This window comes from Lepeophtheirus salmonis, chromosome Z (genome assembly GCF_016086655.4).
Source record: "Lepeophtheirus salmonis chromosome Z, UVic_Lsal_1.4, whole genome shotgun sequence".
NCBI classification, from domain to species: Eukaryota; Metazoa; Arthropoda; class Copepoda; order Siphonostomatoida; family Caligidae; genus Lepeophtheirus; species Lepeophtheirus salmonis.
The window spans coordinates 17126916-17142669 of NC_092584.1; positions in this window are offsets into that span (position 1 = coordinate 17126916).

Sequence of the window (15754 nt, forward strand, 5' to 3'; positions counted from 1 at the left end):
AAAGAACTAAAATGCTAATTCAAAAGAGAGAGGAAATGGGGTTCTTTCATTATTGGTGTCAAAAGTGGCCTCTCCGCCCTCACAAGGCTATTATTACCCACTTTTTTGATAGCTCTTTTGACAGTTTGGTGTGAAACACCCATTTCTCTTTACTGGGCCCTCGTGGACTTGAGAGGATTTGCCTGGGCTGTTTTTTTAACTCCTCCGAGTCTAGTTTGGCTCTTTTGATAGAGCCGACGTTTATGACTTGCTGAGGGTGGAACTAGAGACCCCAAACTGATTGGAGTGCGCGAATGGAAATTCGTCGATAAAGTTCTAGTATCATTTTCTCGACTTGAAGTAAGTTTGCAATTAATTGTTTATGCTTTAATATATCGAAATATTAATTAATTTCAATTACTCAAACTTCCTTAATTATTGAACTAATAAGTGTTCAGATTTCAATTGATCACCCAGTGTAACTACCCAAACCATGGTAATGACAACATTTTCGTAGTGAAAAAGGGGTTCAGGGGAGCCATAATCAATTTAAAAGTGGGACGGTGGGATAAAGTCGTCATACATATAGAGAGGACAATGGGCAAGTGTTTCGTTGCATATAGGGGGAAATCAACATGGTAGCTCTAAATTGTTTTAAGAATGATTAGGAGGAGTGTAGCATATCTGTCATGAAGTTTCATTAAATCAACAAGCAGTTATGACCATAAGACAGGAGGACATGAAAATAAAAAAAAGGAATTGGGAAGAAGAATTACTCCTATATGGATCCTCAATTCTACTCTGATTATAAAAAGGGTTTACAAGAATAAACCAGTTGATTAGCTTAGCTGTCATTAGATCATATACAGCAGCTACAGGGGTTCATTGGAAGTACATAATGCTTTGGCGGTGGTTTTTAGCTATCCCACACTACACCGGGACCCCAGACAATCCGAGGGCTTTGAACTAGTTTGTGCTGTTGGAGGGGGTCCTTGGATGTATTGGCGATGGTTTTTAATAATCCCACATTACTCCCGAGACATTCAAGCATATTTTAAGAGGCCCTAAGCTATTCATCTCCCCCACCCTTACCAATACTCTCGATCCATTTATTAGAAGATTGGATGGAATTTCAAAAATTTTAATGAATATTACAATAATATTACTCACACTTGAAGGTACTCCCTTGGGGGATGGAACAAACAAATATGTTCAGATATTTGTCATAAATATTATTCAGCGAATTTATAGTGTGTTATTATTCATCATGAAGTTTGATCAAAATACGGGCAGTTTTCTCCATGGCAATCTTCCTCTGGCAATTTTCCCCGTTGCAGTTTTCCTAGTACCCTCCTGAACAAATCCTCAGTCTTACTTTCCGTCTTTTATGTGAACATACACAAGATATTACTTTATATTTTGATGTTCTCTCTACAAGGGTTGATAACTAAGGATAACAGCTTTGGGTAAAAAAAACAGTCTTCAGATTCCCAACTAGAAAAATAAATCGCATCCGGTTACTTCATATTTTATACAAATCTAAATATAACCTTGATGATTGATTAAAATAACTAAGGAATGTCCATACCAACCCTTTTCAAATTTCGAAGAGTCCCCCCATTGGAAGAACTGAGAGTTTTTCAAGTGAGAGCCAAACCAGAAAACACATTTGTAAATGTGAACACCATTAACGAACAGAATAAGAATCAAATTTTGACATTTTGGTAGTATCTCAGAAAATTTAGTTCAAAGGAATTCGAGCCCTTGGAGGAAGTGGAGGGGGATAGTTTTGTAATAAAGACGTCATAAATTGATGAGCACATAGTCAGTAATCACACAACTTTTCATTGTAAATGTCTTTCAAAAAGTGTCAAAACAATGACTACCTGTTCATTAAATAGCTGAGGGTGGGGAGGCTCACTCTTTTACAACTCGGAAAGCCATTGATGATTTGTTTAAAGATTAATAATTGTCTATTTTTTTGACAGAATATTTTATTGTTTTTTTTTCGTTTTTTTATGGGTTACATCCTGGAATCAATCCGATGTCAATCTTCAATTCTGCTCAACAAGAACTTACACACATAAATCCTGCGCAACCCCTCATTGTTACTCTCCGTCTTTCATGAGCACGTGTTATTACTTTATACTTATATATTTCGTCTTCATGAATGAAATAATAACGATAGCCGCTTTGAAAACTCAAAAACCCTATTTTTCTTCAATTTACACATTATTCATGTCCCTAGTCCTTAAAATTATCTTATAAAAAATATACAGAGTAGTGCAGCAATATGTGTACACGATAGGCTGTTTTAGAAATACGTTATTAATATTTTTTAAATGTGGGTCCTCATGTATGATAACAATCCCAATTCGCGGGCCTCCAGATAGGCCTATCAGCCACAAAGAAGTCGTTGGCTAGGCGATTCATCGAAATGGGTGGGGTCCTCCTTGATCTTCTTCTCCAAGCTGGACTTCAACTACCTCTTTAAATTGTGACCTCAACTTCCTGCTTTCCAGGAGAGTACCTCTCCTGGATTCTTCATCTTGGCCACCTTGAAAACCAGTGAGCACTTCACAATGTCCATAATTCTCGGAGCATTAACTTTTGGCTTTCTGCTCCCTCAAAATGAGGAGATGACAAAATGATTATTATAGTTGGTTTATGCACAAAGAATGGGCTATTGAGATTTTTCAAAAAAATAATCACCAAACCTTCCAATATTAATGAGAAAATGAATATTAATTAAAAGTTCATGTTTTGCTGCCGAGTCCTGTAATTATAAAAATATATTGAGAAACAAAAATTATGATTAATAAAGTTAAGAAAATATGGACTTGCAATCACTCTCAGTCGTTTATCTCTCTCTGACGTCCGTAAAAACGTTTTATATAAAGATAATATTTGAAAGTTGAAATCTAGACTTTATTTTCTAAAAATCATGTTTATATTGTTTTTTTACTGAAAAATGCATTGATATTCTGCTTTGATTATATTGATCAATAATTCACATAACATTAATTAAGTCTTATTTCCCGTTGAAAAGGATTTTTGATACAAATCATTTATGTGCTAAACATAACAAATAAATGTATTTCATCTACAAGAGACTATTATATAAAATACACATTTTCACTTCATACTGGTCTAATTTTCATCCATTTAAGGAATATATCCGACTCATTTAAGTGATAAAGAAGCTTTCAAAACTCCTGGGGAGATACTAAGAAAATACTAAATAAATGTAATGGATTCAGAAATTGGGTTTATTTATACGGACAGGTTAATAAGATCAAATCGGTACATTTTTCAAAAATCTTTGAAATGTTACTGAGATCACATTTTTTGGGAGACTTACTTGAATTTTTTTTTTAAATCCCTGAGAGATGGCACTACTTACGTGTATCAAGGTTATGTTTAGTTAATTGCGTCTCTTGGAAGAACACAAACCAAATTTCGGCCAGATCGGTCTATTTCTTTCTCTTTGGTATTTTTTTTAATCGAGGAAGTGGAATGATTTTAAGAAAATGGATGAAAAAGAATTTCATGTGCTGACTAAACATTAATTTATGAGAGGTTTAAACCCCTCAAGAGACTAAAAATAAGCTTAATAAACATTATGGAGCCCCTGTACTTTCGATTAGAACCGTTTATAAGTGGTTTCAAAATTTTTGGCGGGCCATATGATCACAAGTGACGTTGAACGTTCTGGACGCCTTGTTGAGGTTACTACTCCAGAAATCCTAGATAAAATCCATGAGATGGCGATGGATGACAGAAGAAAGAAGGTACGTGAGATTGCAGGTTCTTTGATCATCTCGAGTTGGAACCCTATTTCTGTTAATTTTACGAGGACAACTTCTGAGGTTTGAGCTGGTGCATTGTCGTGATGGAAAATGACTTTTTTTGTGGGATAATCGTGTGCTTTTTTCTTGCATCTCGGTTTTCTAACAGTAAAATAATGATGGATAATATGTACTTGTAATAGTTTTATCCATTCCCAGATAGGCGATGAGGATTATTCCTTGCTAATCAAAAAGAAAGTCGCCATAATTATATTTCTGGTCGATTCAAACGAATGGCAAAAGAAAGAAACAAAAGGAACTAAATCCCCACCTTTCATACTACTGAATTAACCTTTGTTCGCATGATTTAACGAACTAAATCCCCGCCTTTCATACTACATAATATATAACTTCAAAATATATTGTACATCTAATGACTCAAATCAACAGCTGTACTTTAACCCTCCTCTCCTTCCTTTTGTTGTCATTCTTCTTATTTATATGGATAATCTTTTGTTAAGTATGGTCATTGTCATGGACTCAGAACGTGTTTATATATTTACCATCAAATATGTGACTGATTTCTTTCTCCAAATGGTTGTTTCTATATGCTTAGTTGTAAAAACCTCAAAGGACTTACTTTAAGTAGATTCCCTTATCTATATCGTTTTATTAATCCTTTGAATAGTTGGAATAATATTCATAGAAATAAGGGTAGTGAGGATATTGCTGAACCAAATATATGTATGAGATTATTTCAGCTATATCTGAGCGACAAAAAGTTAAGTCATATTTTTAAACACTTTAATACTTCCTTGGGAGGTATTTATTCACCTCCATCTTATTAATAAATTGTGTGTATCAGTGGCATTCCCACTCCCTTTTGTTGGAGGGGAGCTTGAGCCCTTCTGAGAGTTGTTGAAGCCTCTATTTTCTTTATCATGTCTTATATATATTTACCGTGTATATACACTTTCAATCTAGAACTCTATCAAGATGTATTTCAGCAACCATTTGTAATAGGCTATGTCAATGAAATAAAAATAACTAATATGATGTCTTGGCTACACTAATCATTAATGTAGCACCCCTTGGCAGCAATGATGGTTTCCAGGCGGCCACAGAAGGCCTTGGCCCATTGCAGATGTAGTCCTCAGACATAGCATTCCACTGCTGGTTGATGGTTTTCTTAAGGTTGTTGATATCTGGATGACGGACGGTACAGACCTTGGAATCATCATGCATCCAAAAAGAGAAATCCAATGGGTTGGCTTCTGGTGATTTGGGGGCCACATGTTCCTTGGGCAGAAAGGCAAGTTATTCTCCAACAACTTCTACACCTTTTTGGACGTGTGGGCAGGTATATCATCCAGCTGGAATAACAAGTTCATGTCTGGATTCATGTTTTGCACTCTCCGTTGGTTTCTTGCCAGTGTCCAAAAGTGCACGGAACAAAATTTGTTGGTCACACGTTCAGATGGCATTTTCTCGGCTTCTAAGACACATAGGAAGATCTAGTTTTTTTTTGTTTTTTTTGTTTGTTTGTTTATTTCATTTTTTGTTTAATTTTACTATTTGACTGGAACAATTTTACCGCATTTACAAAACCTTGATTTATGTAGTAAAAACGAAGTGTAAAGATACCCAATATAAGTTTGTTTTTGGTTTTATATCACATAAAATCCATAATGGTCAAACAAATCAGTCCGAAATTTAGTAAGGAGACCTATAAAATAACCAAAAATGTCACTATATCTTTTTTCTGCCTCCGTTGTCATTTAGAACCTGTTTTTCACAGAAATAAAATATAATTTTTCTTTTATCTTTCTATAATTATCTCTTTCTCTCATCACTTTTTTTCTCCATTTGTATCTTACTACAGTGTCAGGAGGATTCGCCTGGAACCTTTTTGCCTTTTACGTATTCGCCTTGTACGTTTTCGCTTTCATACTTTCTTGCCTTGGATAATAAAAAAAAAGGAACACAAGTTCTGGTTGTATTGGTTTGTTAGTGGAATTTTTACCATTCTATTCACAATTCTTCAAACCTTAATTATAATACGTAGGTTTCATAGCATCGTGAATGATTCAAAGAATGCTAGTGCTACGGTCTATTGCGAAGAATAATTAACATTCATATGGCAGTCCATTTTCTATCATAATGTCATGAAGAGATACTGAAATCTCTACTTACATCAAGTGTTACTAGAGTTATAGATCAAGACGAGGACCTCTTACATGAATGTATTGAATATAATATATTAATATACTTCACTAACCTGATACCTACAGGAGATGAGTAACTAGAACCTATTATTATAGGTTCCAGCTATCATTCAATATTTTCTTTGCTCTTATATTCTTCAATCCTAGCAATGAGTGAAGAAAATAAAATATAGTTAGGACTGAAAGATCGATGTATTGTAAAAAAGATCGGACTGATAAAACAAAAGACTGAAAGGGGCCTAAAGAAACTAATTAAGGACTAGGACTGATCCAACACTAGTTAATATACTACATCAATTCTTCCCAACTGTGGGATAATTGTTCTCGTTTACAAAAATCACTTCGAGTTCAACCAATCAACGATTATAACATTATTATCTAGCAAGACTCTGAATAATGAGATAGATTAACAGCCTAGAAGGAAAATACTGAGTCCAATTGAAAAAACCAAAAATTTATTAGACATTGTGTTCACACTCTTTATTTGCATGCATTTTGATAAATAAGTATAATACATTCATTTGTAAAAGTCAAAGGGAGTTAGTTCCTTAGCAAAAGCTAAGAAGTGTCAGGAAAGAGCAAGGATGAGAACAACATTGATCCGTGATCCCTGCTCGTTTCTTCATGCTGCTTCGAAGACCGTTCATAGCCATCATCTCTTCTGAATAGCCGGCTATATACCTTTTTGAACGGATTAAGGAGCATGCAACCCTCAAAGCATTGAACAAATTATGTCCACAGAGCACCATCTTTCTTCCTTTTTGCATTACTCCGTCCTCGAATATCGACAGACTCTCAAATTTCTCCTTTGAATCCATCTGTTTGTCACTCTCGGACCAAGAGTATCCACCCACAGCTATGACGAGGAAGAGAAAACAGAAGAAAACGCAAAGTAAAGCTTCTTCGACATATTGAACATGTTTTATTTATGCTGCAATGGATTTGAAGACCACCTCTGCACTACTGATACTTGGTTCAAATGTCTTTGGGGCTTTTATATGTCTACATAATTTGTCTCTCCTTGACGATGATGCATTGACAGAGACATTTAAATTAATTTATAATTGCTTATTCGGAAAATAGAGAGCTTACTTTATTTCCTTCTCATTTTTTACAATCTTAAACGTCACCTTTTTGAGTGAATTGTTATTGGACATAGTTATTCTCATCCAATTACATACTTTTTGTCGATTTTAATATTGAAGGGATGAAGGAAAGGTCGCCTTTTGGAAAATTTACTTTGTAATTACTTGTCTTTTGAAAATTTTGCCATGTAAAAAGTTTACCGTGGGTAAGACTCAGCTTCTTTGATATAAGTAATGAGTTTTTAAAAGCATATTATTGAGCATTTTCTAGATTATTTGACTATAATTTGAATTAAATATCCATATCCTGATGTGATAATGCTGATCTGCGGGCATTATTGAGTGAGTCCAAGGGTAATACTTTTATAAAAAACTGTTCAAACTCATTACATTTGTAAAATTTTGATAGTATTCATTCAATTTGTTTTCAAATACTATTGGGATCTGTGGGAATTCCATCCTATTAGTATCGTAGGTATAATATCAAGACAATATGTGCAGGAGTCTCTGAACTAAAGGAATCTTTGATTTTTGACACAAGACATAAAAGTTTTAATCTCACAGTCGTTTTACATGTTGCATCGAATGCTCCCTGATGTTATATCTTACACATATTTTGATCTAAGAAATAACAATGTATTCGGTCTGCCCATGTAGCATTGAGCGTGTATAAAAGGATGCAATCGATATAGTGATCCCTGATGTATATCATGTACATATTTTTGATCTAAGAAATAAAAATGTAGTTATATTAATGAAATACTACAGCTTCGTGCATTTAGTATCGAGTATGTATAAAAGGCACACTTTTTTATCAATTAAAATAAAAAATACAGAATGTAAAATGTAATGAGGTCTAGCAACAAGGTAAATCACAATCTAGGAGCGTTCTAAAGTACTACCTGGCTCATCATCAGTCATCACATCATTTTTTTATTTTTTTTGACAAGTTTTTCATCCTTGAGAAGAGAACATCTATTAATTGATATAAGTATTTACGTTATGCAAAAACAGAGAGTAACAATGAGAATATGTTGGGGAATTATGTTTTATATTATTAAAGCAAAGTTTATGTTTCTGTCGACGCTGATTACTCCGGGCAATGCTCTGTACTAAATAACACTTATTACGTCATATTAAAAAAAAGTATTAAGGCTCTTATTATTTTTATTTTATTCTTGAGAAGAGAATATATAATTATTGAATAGCTACGTGCGTCATAAAAAAATGAGAAAAACATGTAAAATTTGAAAAGGAGTTATATTCTACATAAAATGGGCTGAAAAAAAGTAATTTCGTATTCCCGTTCTTTTTTAATTAAGTAAGTCTTGTTCCTCATTAATCACATCGCATCATAAAGTGCTGTAAGGGTGTAAGTGCACACTACACATGCTTTATGTTAAGTATTGCGCTTTGCTGGTTCAATGCGTCATTTCTTAAGTGTATAGTGACTGGTGATGAAAAATGGGTCCCTTAAGTCAATGTCAAGCGACAGAGATCTTGGTGTAAAGCCAAAGAAGTCCGTGCCCATGCTAGGATTGACTGCCAGAAACATATTACGGTGTATTTGGTGGGATTGGCAGGGAATAACTACTATGAGCTGCTCCCCTGTGGGCAAATACTCAATTCTGCTTCTGATGTGAACAACTCGACCGTTTGAAGATTCCCATCGAACAGAAGCGGCCAATATTGGTGAATAGGAGAAACAAGACAACGCTAGGGCACACAGATCTTTGATGAGGCGCAAGAAGCTCCGGGAGTTCGGATGGGAAGTTCTTATGCATCTACCCTAAAGTTCGAACCTACTACCAAGAGACTACCACCTGCTCCTGTCCATGTCCAACGCACTTGGGCTTACAAATTTGGCCTCAATAAAAAACCCGGGAAAATTGTTTGCCCAAGTGTTTTGCCAATAGGTACAAGGGCTTTTAGGAGGAGGGCATTATGAAGTTGGATTCACGTTGGTAGGAACTTATCAAACAGAACGGTGCATGCTTGGCTTAAATCGGATGTTTGTAACACTACTTATCAAGCATTCAAATAAAGCGATAACTAGGAAATTACTTTTTGCCCAACCTAATACTAATAAAGCATAGCTTTCTCTCTGGTGGACGCCTAATAGAAAAAAAAAAGTAAATAGAAGTACACGACAAAATTATAATGGATTTTTCGTATAAATATTTTTTCATTTGAATAGCCTTTACATTAGAATAGTTTGATAAAATTAGGATTATTTTTATTTTTTCCCCATTTAGCTACATATAAAACGGTTAGCGTTCTGTTGCAGAGTGATTAGTTTGTTTGTAAAACTAGAACATAAGCGGAATTACCCACAAAGGAATGACCAATATATGTAATTAATAGATTAGCGTTTGGCGAACTAACAAAAAATTAATTTGACATTCTGCAATCCAGTTATTTTTGATCTAAGAAATAGCAATATACTCATATTAATTAATTCTCTCAGGCGTTTTATATGTAGCATCGAGCATGCGGTGTGTAGTATGTAGTGATGACTGATGTATAACAAATATATCCAAGAAATGGCAATGTGTCATATAGCGTCTGCATCTTATTAATAAAAGAAAAGTTAATTTATATGTATAGAGCCTTTAAAAGAACGGTACGTAAATATAAATTAAAGCAGGATTTCAATCAATTCCTATTTAATATAAGTCCATACTATAAAAATATCTCATCACTTCATAATGGTATACTTTTTTTTTTTGTTTTTATTCACGTTCATTAATATGTTAATGCATACACCAACCCGGAGCTAATGCGTATTTACAGATACATAAATAAACATTATAGTTTAATTTTTAGCTCCATGATTGAACTTATATCAAAATTCTAGGTTTTTACATTTAAATATACTAAAAAGTAATATCTGAATAAAAATAAAATAAAAAACCATATCACAATGTAAAATTAAAATTTCAACCAAACAATCAAAAACATAAAATTGACTAAATGGGTTTGTTAATTTTTTCTTATAATCGTATGGTATAGCATAAAGAGAGTTGGGAAGTATTTTATCTCTCCCAGCCATCGTCCAGGAATCGACGAGTCCCAGGGATGGTATCTTCAGTGATAAAGCTGCATACCTTGCTGCACCTGTCAATAGAATACTCCTCACTTCGTTGGGTTATAGCGGTTCGTACGTTATCATCTTCTGTGGAACAAGAGCCTTTGCATTGAGAATGGCGAACTCTATTGCTTTAGCATCTGAGGTAATCCCGCGTCCTCCGAGTCCAAAAAGGATAATACCCTTCACAGCATTCGAAGCGCATTTTGAGATGTCTTTTAGATTATATATCATTTTAAAATGCTGACATCTTGGCATTCCATAAGCACTTGGACTGTCGAATTGAAGATTTTGCCACAGCCTTTATACGGTCTTGTGAATCTGATACAGTCTGCAGAGATCTGGAGTCGGGCCGTAAACTTCCTTCCGTAATTAATTTGTGCAAAGGACACAACGATCCTTTTTCAATTTTGAGGGAGACTAAGTAATACTAAATATATATATTTTTTTTTTTTGCATATCCTATCAACTTCGAAACTGTTGTCGTATCTGGACATTTTTAGATACCACGGCTTTGCACTATCTTCTAGATCTTTTGGGTTTGGTAAATTTCGAAATAAAAACTTTTTACCAACATTTTTTTAAATCAAATTAATCGTGGTATCATTTTCATAAACTGGAACGAAATTCCAAAGGGTTCTTTGCCTGCACTCCAAACTTGGGATATCCTGGAAGTGGTATCGTTCGTCAAGTCCGACCCAAACATGATCCTCCAATAGATCTCACTATGGGGCACAGTTCGGCGTCATTCAGTGTCAGGGTTTCTTGTTAGATCTATTAAAATTACAAAATAAATTTTAGGAATGACAATAGAAAGTCTTGTAATGCCCCCTTCAAGTTGACTTTTGGGTATTTTAATTGCAAGAATATAACTTTGATTAAATTGACATCCGAACCATTTTTCTCCTTCAATAATTGCTCTTTCGCGTATAAAAGGGCAGGATGTGGCTCTGTATAGAACTCTAGGTACCAGGAATGTGCTGTACAGATCTGTTCGCTTTTGAAGATTAAAGGATCTCCATTTACATAATCTTGGAGGAACAAAGAAACAAATGTCCTTCTTGTTTTTTTCATCCCCAATGTTTCTATTCCAAACGATACCCAATACCCCAATCTTCCTTTTCATTTTACAAGAGGCAACTCTTTGATCTTGAGAAGGGATCCACAGTCCAATGGAAGTTTTTTTCTACTGATAGAAAGGCCAGAAACCCTCTCAAATCTTTCAATAACATTTTCTTAAACCTCAATTATTTTCACAAGTTGTGTCTCAGAATTACACTCTACTGTTAAAGTGAGCGTGGAGATCTAATACGTGATTCGATCCTGCTAGCTTTATACTAAATCCACCAAATTTTCTTAAAACATCTCCGACCAGGTCCTCGACTACAGCAACGAAAAGCAGCGGGGCTGAAAAATAGTCTGCCTGCAACTTCTCCTTAGCGGAATTGGTTCACTTTCGACTCTATTAATTGATATAGTTAATGTTCCATTATATAATAATACTCGTGCTCGTTTAAAAAACTTCCTGGGTAGGACCTTTTCAACAGCTCTTGATATTTGTTAGTGTGTAATTGAATCGAACGCAAATAAAGCTCCAATTTTTTACCTTTCTCCAACCGAGTCAATACAAGCACGAATATTCATATATATTTTCCTCATCTATAAAAAAAACTTTTCTGTTGAATCCCAATACTTTTAATAAGAATTTCCACCGCTGTTCAGCCATAACCCCGGACAGAATTCTGTATGAGTACCGTAATGTGTCTCCAGTGGCTAAAATCGGAACCGTCTCCTTTCTTCGGAATTACAGCTATTCCTCCCTTTGTCAATGAACTGGACATCTCACCTTTATTTTCCATCGTTTTACCGATTTTTAAAAGAAAAGGAACAACAACCTCACTTGAAAACATTGAGTCAACTTTACCAATAATTCCATCCGGCTTTACTATCTTTATATTTTTGAGTAATTTATCGAGTGATAATCTCCTTAGTAAACCCTTTTTGTTCATGATTCAGCGCCATTTTTTGCCTTTTTAGAAAAATGAGTGTTCCAGACACAACAATTGCCTGGAATCCAGAATGGAAGTACCTTATTATATCTTCAGTTTTAGTTAGGATTTTTCCATCAGAAAATATTATCTTGACATTAGGTGCTGAGCTTTTTTTCATTTAAGACAGATAGTTTAATCTTCTTGACGAGTTGTTTTCTATAATGCCTTTGGCCTCCATTTCAGCTTCCACAACCTCTGCCACTCTAAAAGAATTAATTGAGTCTGCCATAATTGTACGGGGGAAAATTGAATTGCTATCAAGAATCTTTTCTATTTGAACTAGGTTAATCTTGGAACTCCTTCATTTTTCGTAAGAAATGTTGTCAGGATTATTTTGGTATCAACAGACGCAATGAATATCCCTTTCTTAAATTGCTTCTCATTCTCTTCCATGAATCCATCATCCTCTATAATCCATCTTGGAATCCTAAAAGGAACGCTTCGAGGCTGATATCGAAATTTAATTTCTATAATCAGAAGAGGGTTCTGATGGATAAAGTGCGTTCTTAGCTAGGTGCAGAAGTTGCGGAGAACCAAATAAATCCTCGACCTTTGTTCTCCTCTTGACTAAGAGTAGCTCCTGGGACAAAAAATGTTCATTATGTCAGCCAAATTCAGTTTATAAATCCTCTCCTTTAAGATACAACTATTAGGGTAGGTATTAGGATCTTTGTCAAGTTCAACATTAAGATCGCCGATCAATATAAGTGAAATAGAACTATGTACGTGCTCATAGAAGGGATTATTTCTTTTATTGGGCCCATACGCATTAATTAAATAAAATACCTCATCGCCGTTTCAAATACAAATTTTGTGCCACTCTCTAAGAAAAGCATATTCTTTGATGTAAAATGTTACTTTAACATTTATTTTATGCATTAAAGTTAAAACTCCTCTTCTCAAATCATTACCCGTAAAAAAGTGGAAGAAATTCGTCCATAATGAGAAATCATTTTCGAGGATGGAGAACATCAAAACGAAGAAAAGGAACAGACTCTCTTGCAAAAACGATGTGAGTGTGGAACTTGCCAGGGTGAAGCCACCCATTTCTGAACTTATGTCTGAAAGGCAACATCAACAAACAAATTGATTTGCAGCAAATATTCATTGAGTTATGTTTTTGTGTTAAATTCTTGTTTTGTTGATTTTTGTTCTTTGAATACAGGGGTTTTTGGTTGCAGCTGATGCATGGTTCATTTTGTGCACTAACAAAAAATATATATATTTATGTCCTGAAGAAATCATATTTTATTTTTCTAATGACTAAGGGGTTCGGTGAATGCACTGATGAAGCTTATAGGGTTCAGTACCTCCAATAAGGAACGGATCAGAGAACACTGAAATGAATATGGAACACGCTTTTTCTTTTTTTTTTTTGCTTTTACAAGACTGCAAAGAAGAAATTTATATATACATTCCAAATGATTATTCTAGTTTTTTGTGTACTTAGAGACTTTGTGGTTAAAGTTATTAACGTAAATTTGTTTTCAACAATATTTAATTGGTATATATCTACTTTTATTTGGTAATTATAAATCTTTACAATAATATACATAGAGTGTGTCATTCTAGGGACCTTAATTATATATAAAATATATTATTATATATCCATCACATTTTCACAGGAATTAATTAATGATTTTATGAACAATTTCTCGTAATAAATTGATATTTTGCATTTATTATTTTAGACAGAATGATTTGCTGTGGTCCTGCTGGTTAACCTAAGAAAAAACTCATCAAAATCATAATGAGGAAGAAATTGTTGAAGAGAAACATTATCTTCATATGCCCCCAAAAGATCCTGAACTTATGAAAGTATGGGTCAAATCCATAAGAAGAAAAAACTAGGAGACAAATCAATATTCAAGAATCTGTAGAAATCATTTTCCTAAGTCAGCTTTTATTCATGAGAAAACGGATACAAATTCAATCCGGCAAAAAATACTTGAACGATATAAATTAAAATCTGATGCTGTTCCAACTGTGTTTCCGGATGTTCCAAAAAACTTTATCTACTTCTACTAAAAGGTTATACTTTAGAAAAGGCAGTTTAAAGTGCAGTATTATTTTTTTCAGATTTGAGCAAGATAGACTTCGCTTTTATTATCAAATTGAGCGTTTATTTCAAGAAAATGAGATACATAATTTCACGGATATAAAAAAACCCTGGATAAATTGTGTTTACCCAAAGGCATTAATGTAATATATAATGAAGACTTCGTCATGTTTATCGCCGCATCATCTTAAGATCTTGTTCCTTACACTTTGTTTGGTTTAAAAGTAAACAATCACCTCTCTTTCTCAATTTTTTCAAAAGGACTTCCTATACCCATTGTCCAACTGAATCATATATGTTCATCAAAGGGTCTGAGACGTTATTCTGATATCAAGGACATTTTAGCATATTTAAAAAAGAATCAGAATAAAACCAAACTAGCGTCAAACATAAAGTATGCCATTGAGATATTGGAAGAAGGAGTAGATCATCAAGACTTTAATTCGAAAAATCATATCAGCTTTATTATAGAAAAACTTCCCCTTCACTCTGTAAGTGCAAAAGGACGAAGATACTCTCCTGAATTTTTAGGAATTTCAATACTTTGGCACGATACAAGCCCAGTTTATACAATCAAATTAGAGAATCGGGAAGGATTGACTTGCCATTTGACTAGTGTATAAGAAGAATACCAAGTGTGTTCTCAGTTCAAGGAGGAGTGAGTGTCTCTACAAATTGATCATTTAAAATCTAGAATTAAATTATTGAATGAAAAATACAAGTATGTTTCTATAATAATTGAAGAAGTCTATTCCTCACAGGTGGTGGAAATTTTGTGATAGGAATGGAAACTATACTTTGCTTTATGTTGAAGAGTTTAATTGAAAAATACAGTGCATGGTAGCTCTGGTAGCCATCCCAAATATTGAATCTTCAATTATAAAACAAGTTTATATGAAAGTTCTTCAAGTAATTACCAAAGTTGGCCTAGAAACCGTTGCAACCATTACGGAAGCACATGCTTCAAGCAGAAAATTCTATATGGACGACCTAGGAAATTGAATTTTTCCTAGATATATACTGAATCATTTTTCCATTTCCGAAAGAAAAATATTTATATTATGCGATTCGGTACATATCTACAAAAGATTTTATAACCAATATACTAGCAGACGAAAATGATCATGTCCATCCTTTGAAAATGAGGAAGTTATTCTTGAAGCCGAATTTGAGCATGTGAGCCAAATCTACTACATGGAGCTAGGCCAGGGATTGAAATTATCTCACAAGCTTAATCATAAAGTAATTGCTCCTCAACCAATTGAAAAGAGTAATGTTCATCTTTCTGTAAGGTTTTTTCACGAGTCCACTCTGAATGCTCTTAACCATTTTGTGTCGAAAGATGATCAATTCAGAAGCTTCAAACAAACAGCCCAAGTTATGGATATTCTTAAGCGCTTTTGAAATTGCATACATGCGAACTCTAATACTAAGTACGTCCAAAAGTGAGCCGATTCATTAAAACCAATTTTTGTAAAT